The sequence below is a fragment of the Tamandua tetradactyla genome, chromosome 5 (assembly GCF_023851605.1).
Source record: "Tamandua tetradactyla isolate mTamTet1 chromosome 5, mTamTet1.pri, whole genome shotgun sequence".
NCBI lineage: Eukaryota > Metazoa > Chordata > Mammalia > Pilosa > Myrmecophagidae > Tamandua > Tamandua tetradactyla.
Genome location: NC_135331.1, coordinates 54,292,852 through 54,306,708, shown reverse-complemented (window position 1 = coordinate 54,306,708; position 13,857 = coordinate 54,292,852). Strand labels below are relative to the sequence as shown.

Here is a 13,857-nt window from a genome sequence, read left to right as displayed (position 1 = left end):
CAGACTTTCAATTTCTTCTTTTTGTTCATTCCTTCCTTTCTGTGTATCTTCCCCTCAATTCTCTGATTTGATTTTTGATGAGGTTTTCCATGCCTGTTTGAACATCCTGAATTAATTGTTTCAATTCCCGTATCTCATTTGAATTGTTGGTTTGTTCCTTTGATTGGGCCATATCTTCAATTTTCCTAGTATGATTTGTTATTTTTTGCACATCTAGGCAATTAATTTCCTTAATTAATTTATTCTGGAAATTGTTTTCATTTTTTTTATGTAGGATTTTCTTGCTGGAGAACTTTGTTGTCTATTCATTCTTTGCCATTCAGTTCAGCTTATTCTAGACCTCTCGCTTAGGTTTTCACAGATCAGAATTTTTCAGTTATTTTTTTTTTTATTTCTTGCTCTGCCTGTATCATGCCTTTTTTTTTTTTCCTTTAAGAGGGTGTACTTAGGTATTATAGACCCTAGTCAGATTTTCCCAGACCAAACCGGCCTCCTTTCAGGAGGAAAGAGTCACCTACATCAGTTTTCCCTGAGGGTGAGATCCAGTAGGTTGAAAGACTTTCTTATGAAGCCTCTAGGCTCTGTGGTTTTCCTATTCTGCCCAGTATATGGTGCTTGTCTGCCTGTTGTTCCCACCAGCATAATGTGATGTGGTACCTTTAACTTCAGCAGACTTTCCCTGCTGGAGGTGTGGTTGAGACAGAGGAGAGGTGGTAGGCTGGCTTTAGCTGCTTCAGTTTCCAGACTCTGTGTTCTGAATTCCTTGAGGGAGGGATTCCACCAGAGCTGGGCCCACCCCTCTCCTGGGGAAGGCATAGCCTCCAGACAAGCTCTCAGACAAGCTTAATTCTGCCCTTGCCTGGAGCAGTTGGAGCCTGAGAAGCCTTGCAGTTGTATCCAAAGGGCAGTCAAACTGTAGAAACATAGCCACGAAAAAAGAAAAAAAGTCCTCTTCATAGCAGGACCTCCGTTCCTCAGGATTACCAATCAAGAGCTTAAATTGGTATGTTGCTCTGCATACCTCCAGGTCCTATTGCCTCTTCTTTTCCTTCAGGGCCCAGACCCTTTCAAGTATTTTGTGCTGTCTGATCCAAGAAAAACTCTTCCCCCCCCCCTTTTTCCGTTCACCCTGCCCCCTCTGCACCAGGGCAAAAACCAGCAACCTCAGCTTTTTCTCGAGGTTCAGCTGAGGGCCTATTTTTAGTAGTGGGAATTTGTTAATTAATTCCACAATTGGCGCTTGGTTGAGCTCAGCCCCTTGCTACTAGTCAAGTCTCTTTCCTTTCCCCTCTGGGAAACAGCCTGTTTGGGGAGGGGCACTAGCCTCCATAGCTTGGGGGACTTGTGGTTCTGGGTGGGAGTGCACTCATCCGGCTTGTCCAGAGTGGTGTACCCTATGCATCCGGTCACTGATGTGGCCCCAGCAGTTGTTCTGTACTGTTCCTGGTTATTTACTAGCTGCTCTGGAGGACGAACTAAATCCCACACCTCACTAAGCCACCATCTTGGACCTCTTGTAAATCGCTTTTTTTAAATGGCATTATTAAAAAAATAAACAGGCAAGGCATAGACTTGAAAAAATATTCATAAAATACCTATCTGACTTGTATTCAGAACACATAAAGAATCTTACAACTCAATAATACAAAGAGTTCCTTTAAAAACAGGGAAAAGATGTGAACAGATATTTCACAAAAGTATACAGATAATAACTAATTGCTTGGAAAGATGCTCAATCTCATGATATCAAGGAAATGTACATTAGAGTGGAATGAGATATAACATACCCAATAGAAAGCCAGAAATTAAAAAGACTAAAACTAACAACACAAAGTTATGTCAACGATGTAGAGTAAATGGAACTTACATATATTGTTTGTGGAAATGAAAAACAGTATAGGCACTTTGAAAAACAGTATGGCAGTTTTTCTATAAAGTTAAAGCTGCTTACTATACAACCAAGTAATCCCACTCCTAAGTGTATAACCAAGGAAAATGAAAAGATACGTTCACAGACAGATTTTGTACCCAAATGTTCATGTGAGTTTTACTTATAAAAGCCATAAACTAGGAACAACCCACCTGGCCAACAATTGGTGAATGGATAGGCAAACTGGTATAGATTACAGTGGAGTGCTCAGCAATAAAAAGGACTGATACAACAATGTGGACAAATCTGGAAGTATTAAGCCAAGTGAAAGACTACAGACACAAAAGACACACTATGTAAGATTTCATTTCTATGGCATTTTAAAAATAGCAAAACTATAGTGATAGAAAGCAGATTAGTGATTGCTAAATTCTGAGGATGGGGAGAAGAGCTTGATTTTACGGAGGCATATTTTAGTAAATGTTCTTAATCATGATTTTGGTAGCAGTTACATGGTTGTATTCATTTGTCAAAACTCATCAAATTGTAAACTAAATACTAACAACACTAAATACCACCATCCAAGGACAATAACCACTATTAGCATTTTGATATTCATCATTCTGACAGTTTTTCAGTGTAAATACTAACTTTTGGTCAAAATTAAAACAGAAAAAAAATAACTTAAAAAACTAAAATAGGTAAGACTTTTTCATAATGTTTAGGAAACTTCTTTCTTAAATTCCAAAATACATCACAAATATATCTCCATTTTAATAAATATACCATGTATATTGAAAAATGGAAAAAAGCGACAGGTTATTCTTAGTCTCCTACCTGTGAGTGAAGGAACACCAAAAGTTCCTACTATATAATGTCTTTTTGTTACCATTAATTATTTGAACCTTTGCAAAACTTGTTTTTATTAATGTATTAACTCAATTCATGGGTCTTAGATTCTCTAAGAAATATATTTTCTAGTTTTACTAGATAAAATTCAAAGAAATCCTTTATAAAAATAGAAAAAAATCTTAACTTTTATGGGATGACAGGACAACTAAAACCTAAACATTAAGAAAAGAATTTTTTGGAAGGGAGAGAGAGGATTTGTTGCCATCAACTCTCTTCGTAAATTTAGGGGAAGTTCTATACTCACACACAAAAAGCGCCACTCTATTTAAACAGGTTTTTTTTTTTTTTTAATTTAAGAAAAAAGAAACCCCAGGGTCTAAAGTGTAATGAGTGATCCTATTAGTTCCACAAGACTAAAATCATACAGTCTACGTATGTGGTCTTTTCAACCACATCTGTCATGAACCATTTTACACCACAAAATGCAAAATACTGAGTGTGATTTAGTGGATGAAATCTGGGAAAGTATTCATCATTTGATTTTCCCCAAAGAAAAAGTGGATCATAGCATAGGTGACAATTCTTTGTCAAGTGTACTCAGGACAATGCATTTTAAAATCAAATCTTAATGTAGTCCAAAGAACTAAGAGAAAACCAAATGAAGTAAAGAATTAAACAAAATGGAAAAACAAAAGAAGTCTCAATTACGATTTTCTTAAAATACAAATATTTTGCTTAGCTGGGAAACATGGATCAATTATTTAAAATATATGAAAATATATAAAAGGCTTACCACATAGTAGATGCTCAATAAATATGAAACTTTTATTATTTTAAATATCTCATGGAACATTTTATTAAGCATTTTATATACTGATCTGATATTCCTTTCAAAAGTTCACAAAATGGAATTTTTCCATAATATATAGTCTAGAAAAATTTTTAATTATTTATTTTACTTAACACCTGACATAAACATTACTCACTTTCAGGTGAACATCTTTACACAGGGTTATTTAATTCTTATTAAAAAACAGACCTATAATTGCCACTATAACAAAAGGTTGGGTATCACTCCAAAATTCTTAATGGCTTAAATTAAGAAGTATTACAGGAAATTAAACTAAAAAAAATCTCATAATTCTGCATTAGATAAATCATTTGCAATGATTCTAAAACCACTGAAAAAGAAACTGCTTATTTGTTATATAAACGAGCATCCAAATCTTATACACTTGTCCATCTTTCAATAATGAAGTCTGGGGAAAATAAATTCACAGACACCCAAGTGAATTGGCAACTGTACGTGACAGAAGCCCTTCTAAATCCTCTGTTTACACTGGGGATTAGTGGAGTAGATTTTGAGTTGCAAACTGAACAGTCTATGGTCAAGGGAACCTGCTCACTGTCAGCCTGCAGGGCATAAGGACAAAGCATGGTCCTGGTAGGAAGTGACCCATAAACGTATTCCTACTCAGGATTTATACAAAGCCAGTCTGCCTCACAGAAACTCCATATGACCATTAACTGGCCTGCAAGGCCTGCCAGGAGGCCTAATTACTGGTCTACAGAGCCCAATAACAAAAGCTGAAGGGCTTTAGCCTAGGGATGATCTGCTTTATACTGACTTAAGAGAGTCCATATAGAGGACCCAAAAGAAAGAGGTTTAGCTTTAAAATTCTCCCCAGAGATCCAGCATTGTACTCAAGCCTAGAAAGCCTACATGCAACATACTTCAGCTAGGCTTAAACATACCACCCTCTAGAAATTAACATTCAACTACTGTCTGCTTAACATCTGCTCAAACATGGCAAGTTGCTGTGATATTGTTAGACTCTAGCTGATAGCTTTCTTCTTACTAAATATTATTAGGGGTAAGTATAGTCACTCAAATAAAAATGTGTAACTAAAGCTAAAACAAATAACAAAATTTTTAGAAGCAAATACTTACTTGAACAATTCTTTCTTTAAGAGGTATTAATTATATCTGCTTGGATAACAGTCATAAATCATGTCTATTTTTGGAAACTAGATGTTAAATTAACAACATCAATCTGATTTTGCATTAAAGCTATCAATTTTATGTAGAATTTCTTAAGTTTGGATAAGCAAGAATTGTTTTTAAAAAGTTTTAACCAGTGTCCAAGTCAATTAAACAATTTAAGCTTTATTCATTTGTTCCTTTTTAAAAACACTATTCTTAATTCTTGATAATTTTTTTCTACCTATATATGCATGCTAGTATATACATATGACTTAATTTCCTCATAAAGCCGCTCTGACAATGTCTTTAAAAAAAATTACTCCTACTAACTAACATAGAACACTCAGTTACGTGCTAGGTGCTATCTAAACATTTTATTGTATTAATTTATTTAGTTCTCAAAACAACTCCGTGTTAAGTACATACTATAATTATCCCCAACACATAAGTGAAAAAAAAAAAACTGAAGCTTAGCAGTATTAACTTGTCCATAGTTTCGTCAGTAAATAGTGGAGCTTAAGCCAGCTGTGTGACTTTAGAACTTAACCATCATACTATAAGGCTTCTCACCTAATTGCTAACATTCAATAAATGCTTACTATGTGCCAAGTACTGTTCTAAGTGTTTACAAAAGTAACACATAATAACCCCATCAGTTATATGTTATTTTACAGCTAAGGAAACTAAAGGAAAGAAAAGGGGAAGTTATATGCCATGAAGTTAAGCCAGGGACGATGGATATGTATCTAGACTATCAACACTTAAATCAAGCAGAAGCCTACATGGGAGGAAAAGAAGTTTGAAAATATTTTATTTATATGGAATCAAAACAAATTTTTCTATCACTTACTTTGTTTTTTAAGTGTATCTTAACAACGAAAGCTTCTCTCACAACCAGCCTATTTCTCTGAGCCACAGACCAGTTGTCAGAAACCAACAGATCAAAACTGCTTTCAGCTAGAACTGTTGGAACTTCCACGATCACATGGCTATGAAGGTAAAGGATCAGGACTTAGTTACCACTCATTTAGGTGCTAGGTGCTAGGTGCCCTTCTGAACATTTCATTATATTAATTTACTTAGTTCTGAGAACAACTCATGAAGTACATACTAAGAGAATAACATCTCATTTTAGCATGATGCAGAAGAATTGGGATGGCTTATTCCTAAACTTGGTTTATCACTTAGATATAGTATACCATGTGTGCATACCTAATCTGAGATTTTACAATAATTAAACAGCTTTTATTCCAACAAAAGCCATTGAATTACATGTCCTTGCTAGGTTTAAGACTTCTATAAGACAAAAAAAAATTGGCAATCATAAAACATTACTGGAGATTTTGTAAAGATACAAATTTAGCTATTATGAACTCTATACAGATAAGAAAAAGATTTTTTTCTCATTGAATCTTTAATCCTCTTGTATTATCAATTAAAAAAAAAATTTCAGAATCAAAGGCTTGTTTGAGGATAGTAATTATTGTGTGGTAAGGTAATTGAAGCCTAACAAAACAAGATATTTATTTTATTTGGTAATTTCCATTGCCTCTCTTTCAGTTTCACATAGCTCAGATTTAACCTGTGGACAGAAATAGCTCAAGAGTCAAAAATCATTGGATTTGAGTCCTGGTTCTGCCACTTATTAGCTATGTGATCTTTTACAAGTCATGTAAGCTTTCAGGATATTTGTAAAATGGAGTTAATTAGCTCTCCATGCAGTGATGTCAGTCAAAGGATAAAAGATTTATGAAAGTGCTTTGAAAACTATAAAGCACAACACAAAAGGTTGTAGATACCACTCAGAAAATGAAATATTACTAGAAAAGAGATTTCATGATAAAGTTGATTGACCATACATGCACTAAAAGAACTTTCTATTTTTTGTTATAACATTAGAAATACAATTTTAAAGGTTACATGTGTCAAGAATTTCATTAAAAGAAAAATATTAAGGAAACTTTGGAGAAAACTATGTCTTGAAAGCATATTGTAAAGAGAATCATCTTCTCAGACTGATGAAAAATGTTAAGGTTCTGGCAAAATCTCCAACTTCTTCAGATCCACGAACATGAGAAAAAGGTGGTATCGTGCTTTTGTAGAAATTAGAGGTGATGTTTGGAGTTGTGCTAACAAGTCAAAGAGCAAAAGTGATGGAGACAAAGAAATCTTTAACTAAACTTATTATTTTCCTTTCTCCTCTTGTGTGACTATCATATTTCATTGTCTTTTCTGCTATGCACTACCTTAAAGTTTGAGTTTAAAAAGTAGATCACTATCATATATCTTCTTCTTTTGAAGCCAGGGAAATTTTCATACATTTATTTTAAAATCCATCAAACAGTGGTTAAAAAGAAAACCTCAGTATTTAAAAGTTTACTTTTCAGATCTCTAGATTATTTGCTTCTCCACAACTTATTCACCAGAGATTAATAGCTGGAATAATTTCACTTGGTATAAATCCCACTACAGGCATTGTTAAAACTGCTAAGAAAGATGTAGACGTTGGTTCCTGACCTTCAGAAGTTTAATACTTCTTTGGGAAAAAAAAAGTCAAACACACATGAAACAATCATATATTAATGTCATCAATGTATGAGTAAATATTAGCAAAAATGGTGTGCACAGACAAGAACTAAAACAATTCAAGGCGGGCCACGGTGGCTCAGCAGGCAGGAATGCTTGCCTGCGATGCCAGAGGACCCGGGTTCGATTCCCGGAGCCTGTTCATGTTAAAAAAAAAAAAAAAAAATTCAAGAAGGCGATAAAGGTTATGTACTAGAATGGACAGGGATGTCATGGAAATATGATTTGAGATAGACTTTGAGGTGTACAGAGAGGGGAAAGGAAGGAGAAAGACATTTCTGGAAGGCAAAAAAAAAATGAGCAAATACTTGCAGATAGAAAAAAACATGGATAACTAAAAGAACAATAAGAGCAAGTAAAATAATAGATTCTAGGAGATAAAGTTAGAAAAATCTGTGGATCCACAGACTGTTATGTCTTAAGCATAGAAGTCTAAAACTGATTTGTCAGCAATCTGGGGCCACTGAATAAATTTTGAGCAAGGGAGTGGCTTAACCAAAGGGTGGCTTAGAAAGAATCATCTAGTAGTTCACCAGAAGCCATATGGGAATGAACAGTTAATGGTAGCTAACATTTGCCAGGCTCTGGGCTAAGCATGGCATTTCCTTTTTATCCTCACAACTCTACAAGATTATTATCTGACCTATTGACCGATGAGGAAATTATGGTACAAAGAATTTCCCAAATCTAAATACTTTTAAAAAGATAACTTAAATGTGTGACATGATCTAGTTAGGACAATAAGGAACTATAGTGAACTGGAAAATACACATACCTATCATATTCAACAAAAGAAAAATACCTTTGTTCTGCTAAACAATAGGCACAAAATGCTCATGGTCAGGGGTTAAGTAAGTGGTGGAAGCAGGCTTAAACCTTCAGAACCCTTCCACTATCCATTATCATCTCTCTAGAGAAGTGGTTGAATTGAAGCTGGAGACCAGTTGGGAGACAATACAATAATATTTGGGAGAAGTGTTTGTCATCTATACTACTGAGATGGCAGTAGGAAAGACAATAAAAGGATAAATATAGAAATCATATCAAAATAAGAATCATTAAGTCTTGGTGAATGATTGCTTATAAAGGATTTGAAGGTAAAAATTTCAAGGTTTTGGATCTATTTAACTGGGAGAATTGTAAAAGTACTGAAAAACTGTAAAGGAAGAAATCATGGGGGAATGTTTTGGATTGGATTTATTCAATATCATAAGGAAAATCATTAGCTGAGGTTACAACTTTAGTTTAAGTCTTACATATTTATATAATTTTGCAATCCTTTGTGTCCTGTAGTCATTTTTTTAAAAAGCAAACTTAATCTTAGAGCTTTACATCACCTCATCACCTTTGAATTAGAAGTTAAACAAAAGACATAAAATTTGGTTGTAATTACAAAAAGAAACCTATGTATGTAAAAAAAAGATTCTATATAAATCTGAAGATTTAGAATAGGAAAGTACAAAAATACAACAGTTTAGTGCATATAGCATATGATCAGAAAAACACAATAAATCTGTGACTACAAATTCATGTTTGGTTCAATAGGCTTGACATGCTACAGTTGTACTTTGCTTAATGTTATTTTATTCATACACGTTTCAAAAATACAACATTAATTATCATTGCTAAATGTTCTAAATATATTTTAATACTGAACCAATAACATTATTAAAGTTCACTAATATAACTGATGCCAATGCAATGGTTATTAATAAAACTTTCTTCTGGGATGCACAGCTAGAGTAAAAGCCTAGGTCTAATCAGTACAGTTTCTACATACGAACCCTAAATATTCGGTTATACTAACTTTAAGGCTGAAATAAAACCGGTTTTAAAAAGTCTAGCATAGGGCCTTAAGACTTTCCCCACATCCAATTTTATGGCCCCAAGGTCCAGGGCATTTTCCTGAGGAACCCTAATGTGACAGAATGGGTGCTACCAGATCACCATATCCAGCTACCACTCAAAGTTAGGACGAGGCTAGACTCTAACTGTATTACCAGACAGATCTCAAGTTCCTCTTATATCTCCCCTCCTTTCTCATTTTTTTAAACTTGTTTATATTTAATAACACAACGAACACTTTGAATTCATCACTGCAACAGAGAACTAGAAGCTTAACAACAAATTCTATATTCTCCTCTATCCTCCTCTCCTATCTGTCTGCTTCACCTTTCCAAAGCCACAAGTTCTCAATAAAAACAGCAATGCATATTTTTCAAAGTTATGTAATTTATTATATCATGTTATAAAGAAATACATTCATAGAACTGGCAACAATCCCAAGAAAATACAACATGAAAAAGGATGTTCATTATAGTATAACTGATAACAGAGAAAACCTGGAGATAATATAAATGTTCAATAAGAAAGAAATTATTAGATAATGCTATATCTAAACTGAAGTCTAACCCTTGCTTTTCCAGGACAATGTAAGTTTTTTCTTTTATAATATGAAATAATTCATTTTATATTGAACTGGATTGAATATTTCTCAAATTCACAGAATTAATTTAGCATGTTAAATTAAATGAGAGGTGACAGCTGTGCCCAATTTAAGCCAGTTATATACTTTGAAGTTTGGACTGTCAGATATGTTTTATAATGTGCTTCAAACTCATACTAAAAGATAAAGAAAGTCAAATAAAACCATGAAATAAAATCCTTTCTAACTTTATTAATGGAAATAAATATTTTCTGGACTAGGAAACAAACATCCTCCTTTAAAGCAAGGGTTTATCAATACTCAAATTATGAATGAAAACATTTTATAAATGCAAAATGACAATTAAGAATGAATGTATAATATGAAAATGATAGAGAATCATATTAATTAGCATTATCCTAGAGTATATTTATTTGGGAGTCAAAATATGAAAAACCTGAAAGCAAGCAAAATTTGAAGAAACCACAAGTCTATGTAACAAAATAAGTAAGATTAATACATAAAATATAAGTGATTTTTAAAACAATATGGAGTGGTATAGAGACACATAGTTTTAAAACAAAACATTTAACAATTTTAATTCCTATTTGCTAAGTTATTTTTACTACTGCTTCATGAATGTAGTATATCATTCAAACTAGTGTTCCCAATCTTTAGGCCGTGGGCACTCTGGGTGAAGGTGCAAAGAAACACTTCAAGAGATTTTTGAATCAATACACACACTTTACTTTCTGTATCAATAAACACTAAAAATATAGCTACTGTAATTTGGTACTCTAATCCCAATAAACTGGAATTATGAGCTCTTTACAAGTTAGTAATTTTAAGAAATATATACTACTATGGTAATATTATTCTAACGCTGCCTCACACTTTCTCCTGAATTAATAAGTTATATACATACATTTTTAAAGAGCATGTTAAGATTCAGAGTAAAACCAGTCCTTAGAAAAGATACCGTGGATCTTATACATTTTTTAAAAGGTAAAGTATTTAATGTCTACATGAATCTGAGCATGATATCTAAAATCAAAGTCACAGCATTATTGTACCATAGAGAAGTAAAACAGAACTGATGCAGCAAGAAAAGGCCATGGACATTACTTGTTGTGAAATATGGCAGAACTAAGTAGCTTGAATAGATAACCTCTGGGAAATGAGATAAGAATAAATTAGTTAACTTCTGGGGAAGATGGCAGTGGAGGGAGCTTCAGGAATCATTCCTTCCTCCAAATCAACTAGTAAACAGGCAGGAACTATCAGAAACAACTGTTCTGGGGCTCCAGAGGCCAGAAGAACACTATACAGCATTTACGGAAGAGTAGAAGAGATTGAGAGAAAGCATTAAAGAACTATAAGTAGTTTCCTCCAAACCATGGCTGCTGGTGCCCATATCCCACTCTTCCAGTGGGCAGCCCTGGGGATCAGCTCCTGGCTAGCTGTGGTGGGCAGAAAGAGACATAAAAATCTCTTCCCTAAAGAATGGTGAGAAAGGGGGAAAATTCAACTTTCCCAAGTTGAATTCTTGATATTCTCACAAGCAATGTGGACAACCAAAGCTATAGGCTGAGCCCCGAGTCTTGGGGTTTCTTCATATGAAACTTAACCCCACAAAGGATAGGTCAAGGCTACTTAAAATAAGGCCCAAGAGTCACCCCCAAGAGAACCTCTTTTGTTGCTCAGATGTGGCCTCTCTCCAGCCAACACAACAAGCAAACTCACCACCCTTCTCCTTGTCTATGTGGGTCATAACTCCCAGGGGTGTGGACCTTCCTGGCAACATGGGACAGAAATCCTAGAACGAGCTGAGACTCAGCATCAAGGGATTGAGAAAACCTTCTTGACCAAAAGAGGGAAGAGTGAAATGAGACAAAGTGTCAATCAATGGCTGAGAGATTCCAAACAGAGTTGAGAGGTTATCCGAGAGGTTATTCTTACACATTAAGTAGATATCACCTTGTTATTCAAGATGTAATGGAAAGGCTGCAGGGAACTGCCTGAAAATGTAGAGCTGTGTTCCAGTAGCCATGTTTCTTGATGATGACTGTATAACGATATAGCTTTCACAATGTGACTGTGTGATTGTGAAAACCTTGTGTCTGATACTCATTTTATCTACCTTGTCAACAAATGAGTAGAACATATGGAATAAAGATAAATAATAGGGGGAACAAATGTTAAAATAAATTTAGTTTGAAATGCTAGTGATAAATGAAAGTGAGGGGTAAGGGGTATGGTATGTATAAATTTTTTTCTGTTTTCATTTTATTTCTTTTTCTGAATATATGCAAATGTTCCAAGAAATGATCACGATGATGAATATGCAACTATGTGATGATATTGTGAATTACTGATTATATATATATAACAGAATGATCAAAATAGGAATGTTTGTGTTTGGTGTTTTTTTGGTATTTAAAAAAATAAAATAAAATAAAATTTTTTTTTTTTAAATCTCTTCCCCAAAAATGGTGGGAAGGGGGTGGAGAGGTGGGGAGGTAAAATGGGCAAGGACTGATCACATCTGGATTTTTAGGACCAGGATCTGAACTACTAATTCAACCCAGCCTGGACAAAGGCAAAAGTGGACATAGTCATTGTTTGAATCTTGCCACCGATGGGGCAGATGTGGTGGAGCTTTAAAGACACAGGATCTCCTTAGAGCTGAGGGGAACAGTTTGCTGAAGGGGTACTATCTGCTGGGTGGGCCAGGAAAGTACAGATTTGGGGGGTCATCAAAAAAGCATCCTGGTGACTTTTCTGACCCTCTTGCCAGGGTTCTCTGAAGGGGCCAGTACCTCCTTTGTGGAATCCTTGCCCCCTTTTGGTTGGCAAATACTGACTTGGAAAATCCTCTCTGGAGTGACCCTCCTCCCAGAATCTGCCTCCCAGGCAAAAGCAGCTAAAGGCAAGGAAAGGAGTGTTAAAAAAAAAAAAAAGTATGGTGGCAAACCAAAACAACGAGAACAGATCAAGATTCCTGGAGAAGGTACAAAGGAAAGGAAGTTTTCTCCTGGGTGTGAAACAACTGCACAAACAGTGCAATTTAAAAAAATTGTGCTGCACATTCAGGGTAAGAATCAAATGAAGAAGAGCTGAAAAAAATCTGTTCAGTTAAGTACAGGCAATTCTGAAGGTCTAGAATAAGTTGAACCAAGTTGTCAAGGAAGAACCTTAACACACAGTCAATCAACAATAAAATGCTAGCAGAGAGAGAGAGACATGACCTTCAGAGTAAACTTATCAAGATGATCAGATGCTTAGACATCAGCAAAAAATTTAAGAAGCCTTATTTCAAAATAGAAAGATATGGTCCAAGCAAAGGAAAAATTAAAACTTTGGAAGAGAAACAGAATGTGGAGCAACTAATCAAAGATGTTCAAACAAATCTCCTAAATAATTCAAGGAAAAGAAAGAAAATATGGCTAAAGGAATAAAGGATATTAAGAAGACACTGGGTGATCATGAAGAAGAATTTTCAAGTATGAAAAAAAAATAAGAGAAATGATGGGAATGAAAGATACAATAGAAAAGATTAAAATAAACCAGACACATACAATAGAAGATTTAAACAAGCAGAAGAAAGAACCAATGAACTAAAAGGACAATCAAAATAAAGCAGACAATAACAGATAGAGAAAATATTGGAAAAAATTGAGCAGTGTCTCAGAGAATTGAATGATAGCATGAAGCACACAAACATATTTTTTTTTTATGTTGAGTGAAATAAGCCAGGCACAAAAGGACAAATACTGCATGATCTCATGGTTATGAACTAATTGTAAATGAGCTCACAGAGTTAGAATCTGTAATATAAGTTACCAGGAGATACACTGGCGTTAGAGAATGGAGAGTTGATACTTGTACAGAATTTCTATGTAGGCTATTGGTAAAGGTTTGGAAATGGATAGTGATGACAGTAGCACAGTACTGTGAGTGTGATTAACAGCACTGAACTATAGTATGGGTGAATGTGGTCATAAGAGGAACCTTTAGGATATATCCATAGCAGGGAATAAAAAACCAAAAAATAAATCATAGGACTGTACAGCACAATGAACCCTATTGTAGCTGATGGATTATCATTATTATTATAAGAATGTGCTTTCATTGGTTATA

At 34.6% G+C, this 13,857-nt stretch overlaps 1 protein-coding gene across 1 annotated transcript in view; it reads right to left on the bottom strand.

Moving 5' to 3' along the window:
- Positions 1-13,857, bottom strand: part of RSRC1 (arginine and serine rich coiled-coil 1) — a 570,594-nt gene that overhangs the window by 196,985 nt on the left and 359,752 nt on the right. The gene's annotated exons all lie outside the window — the stretch shown is intronic.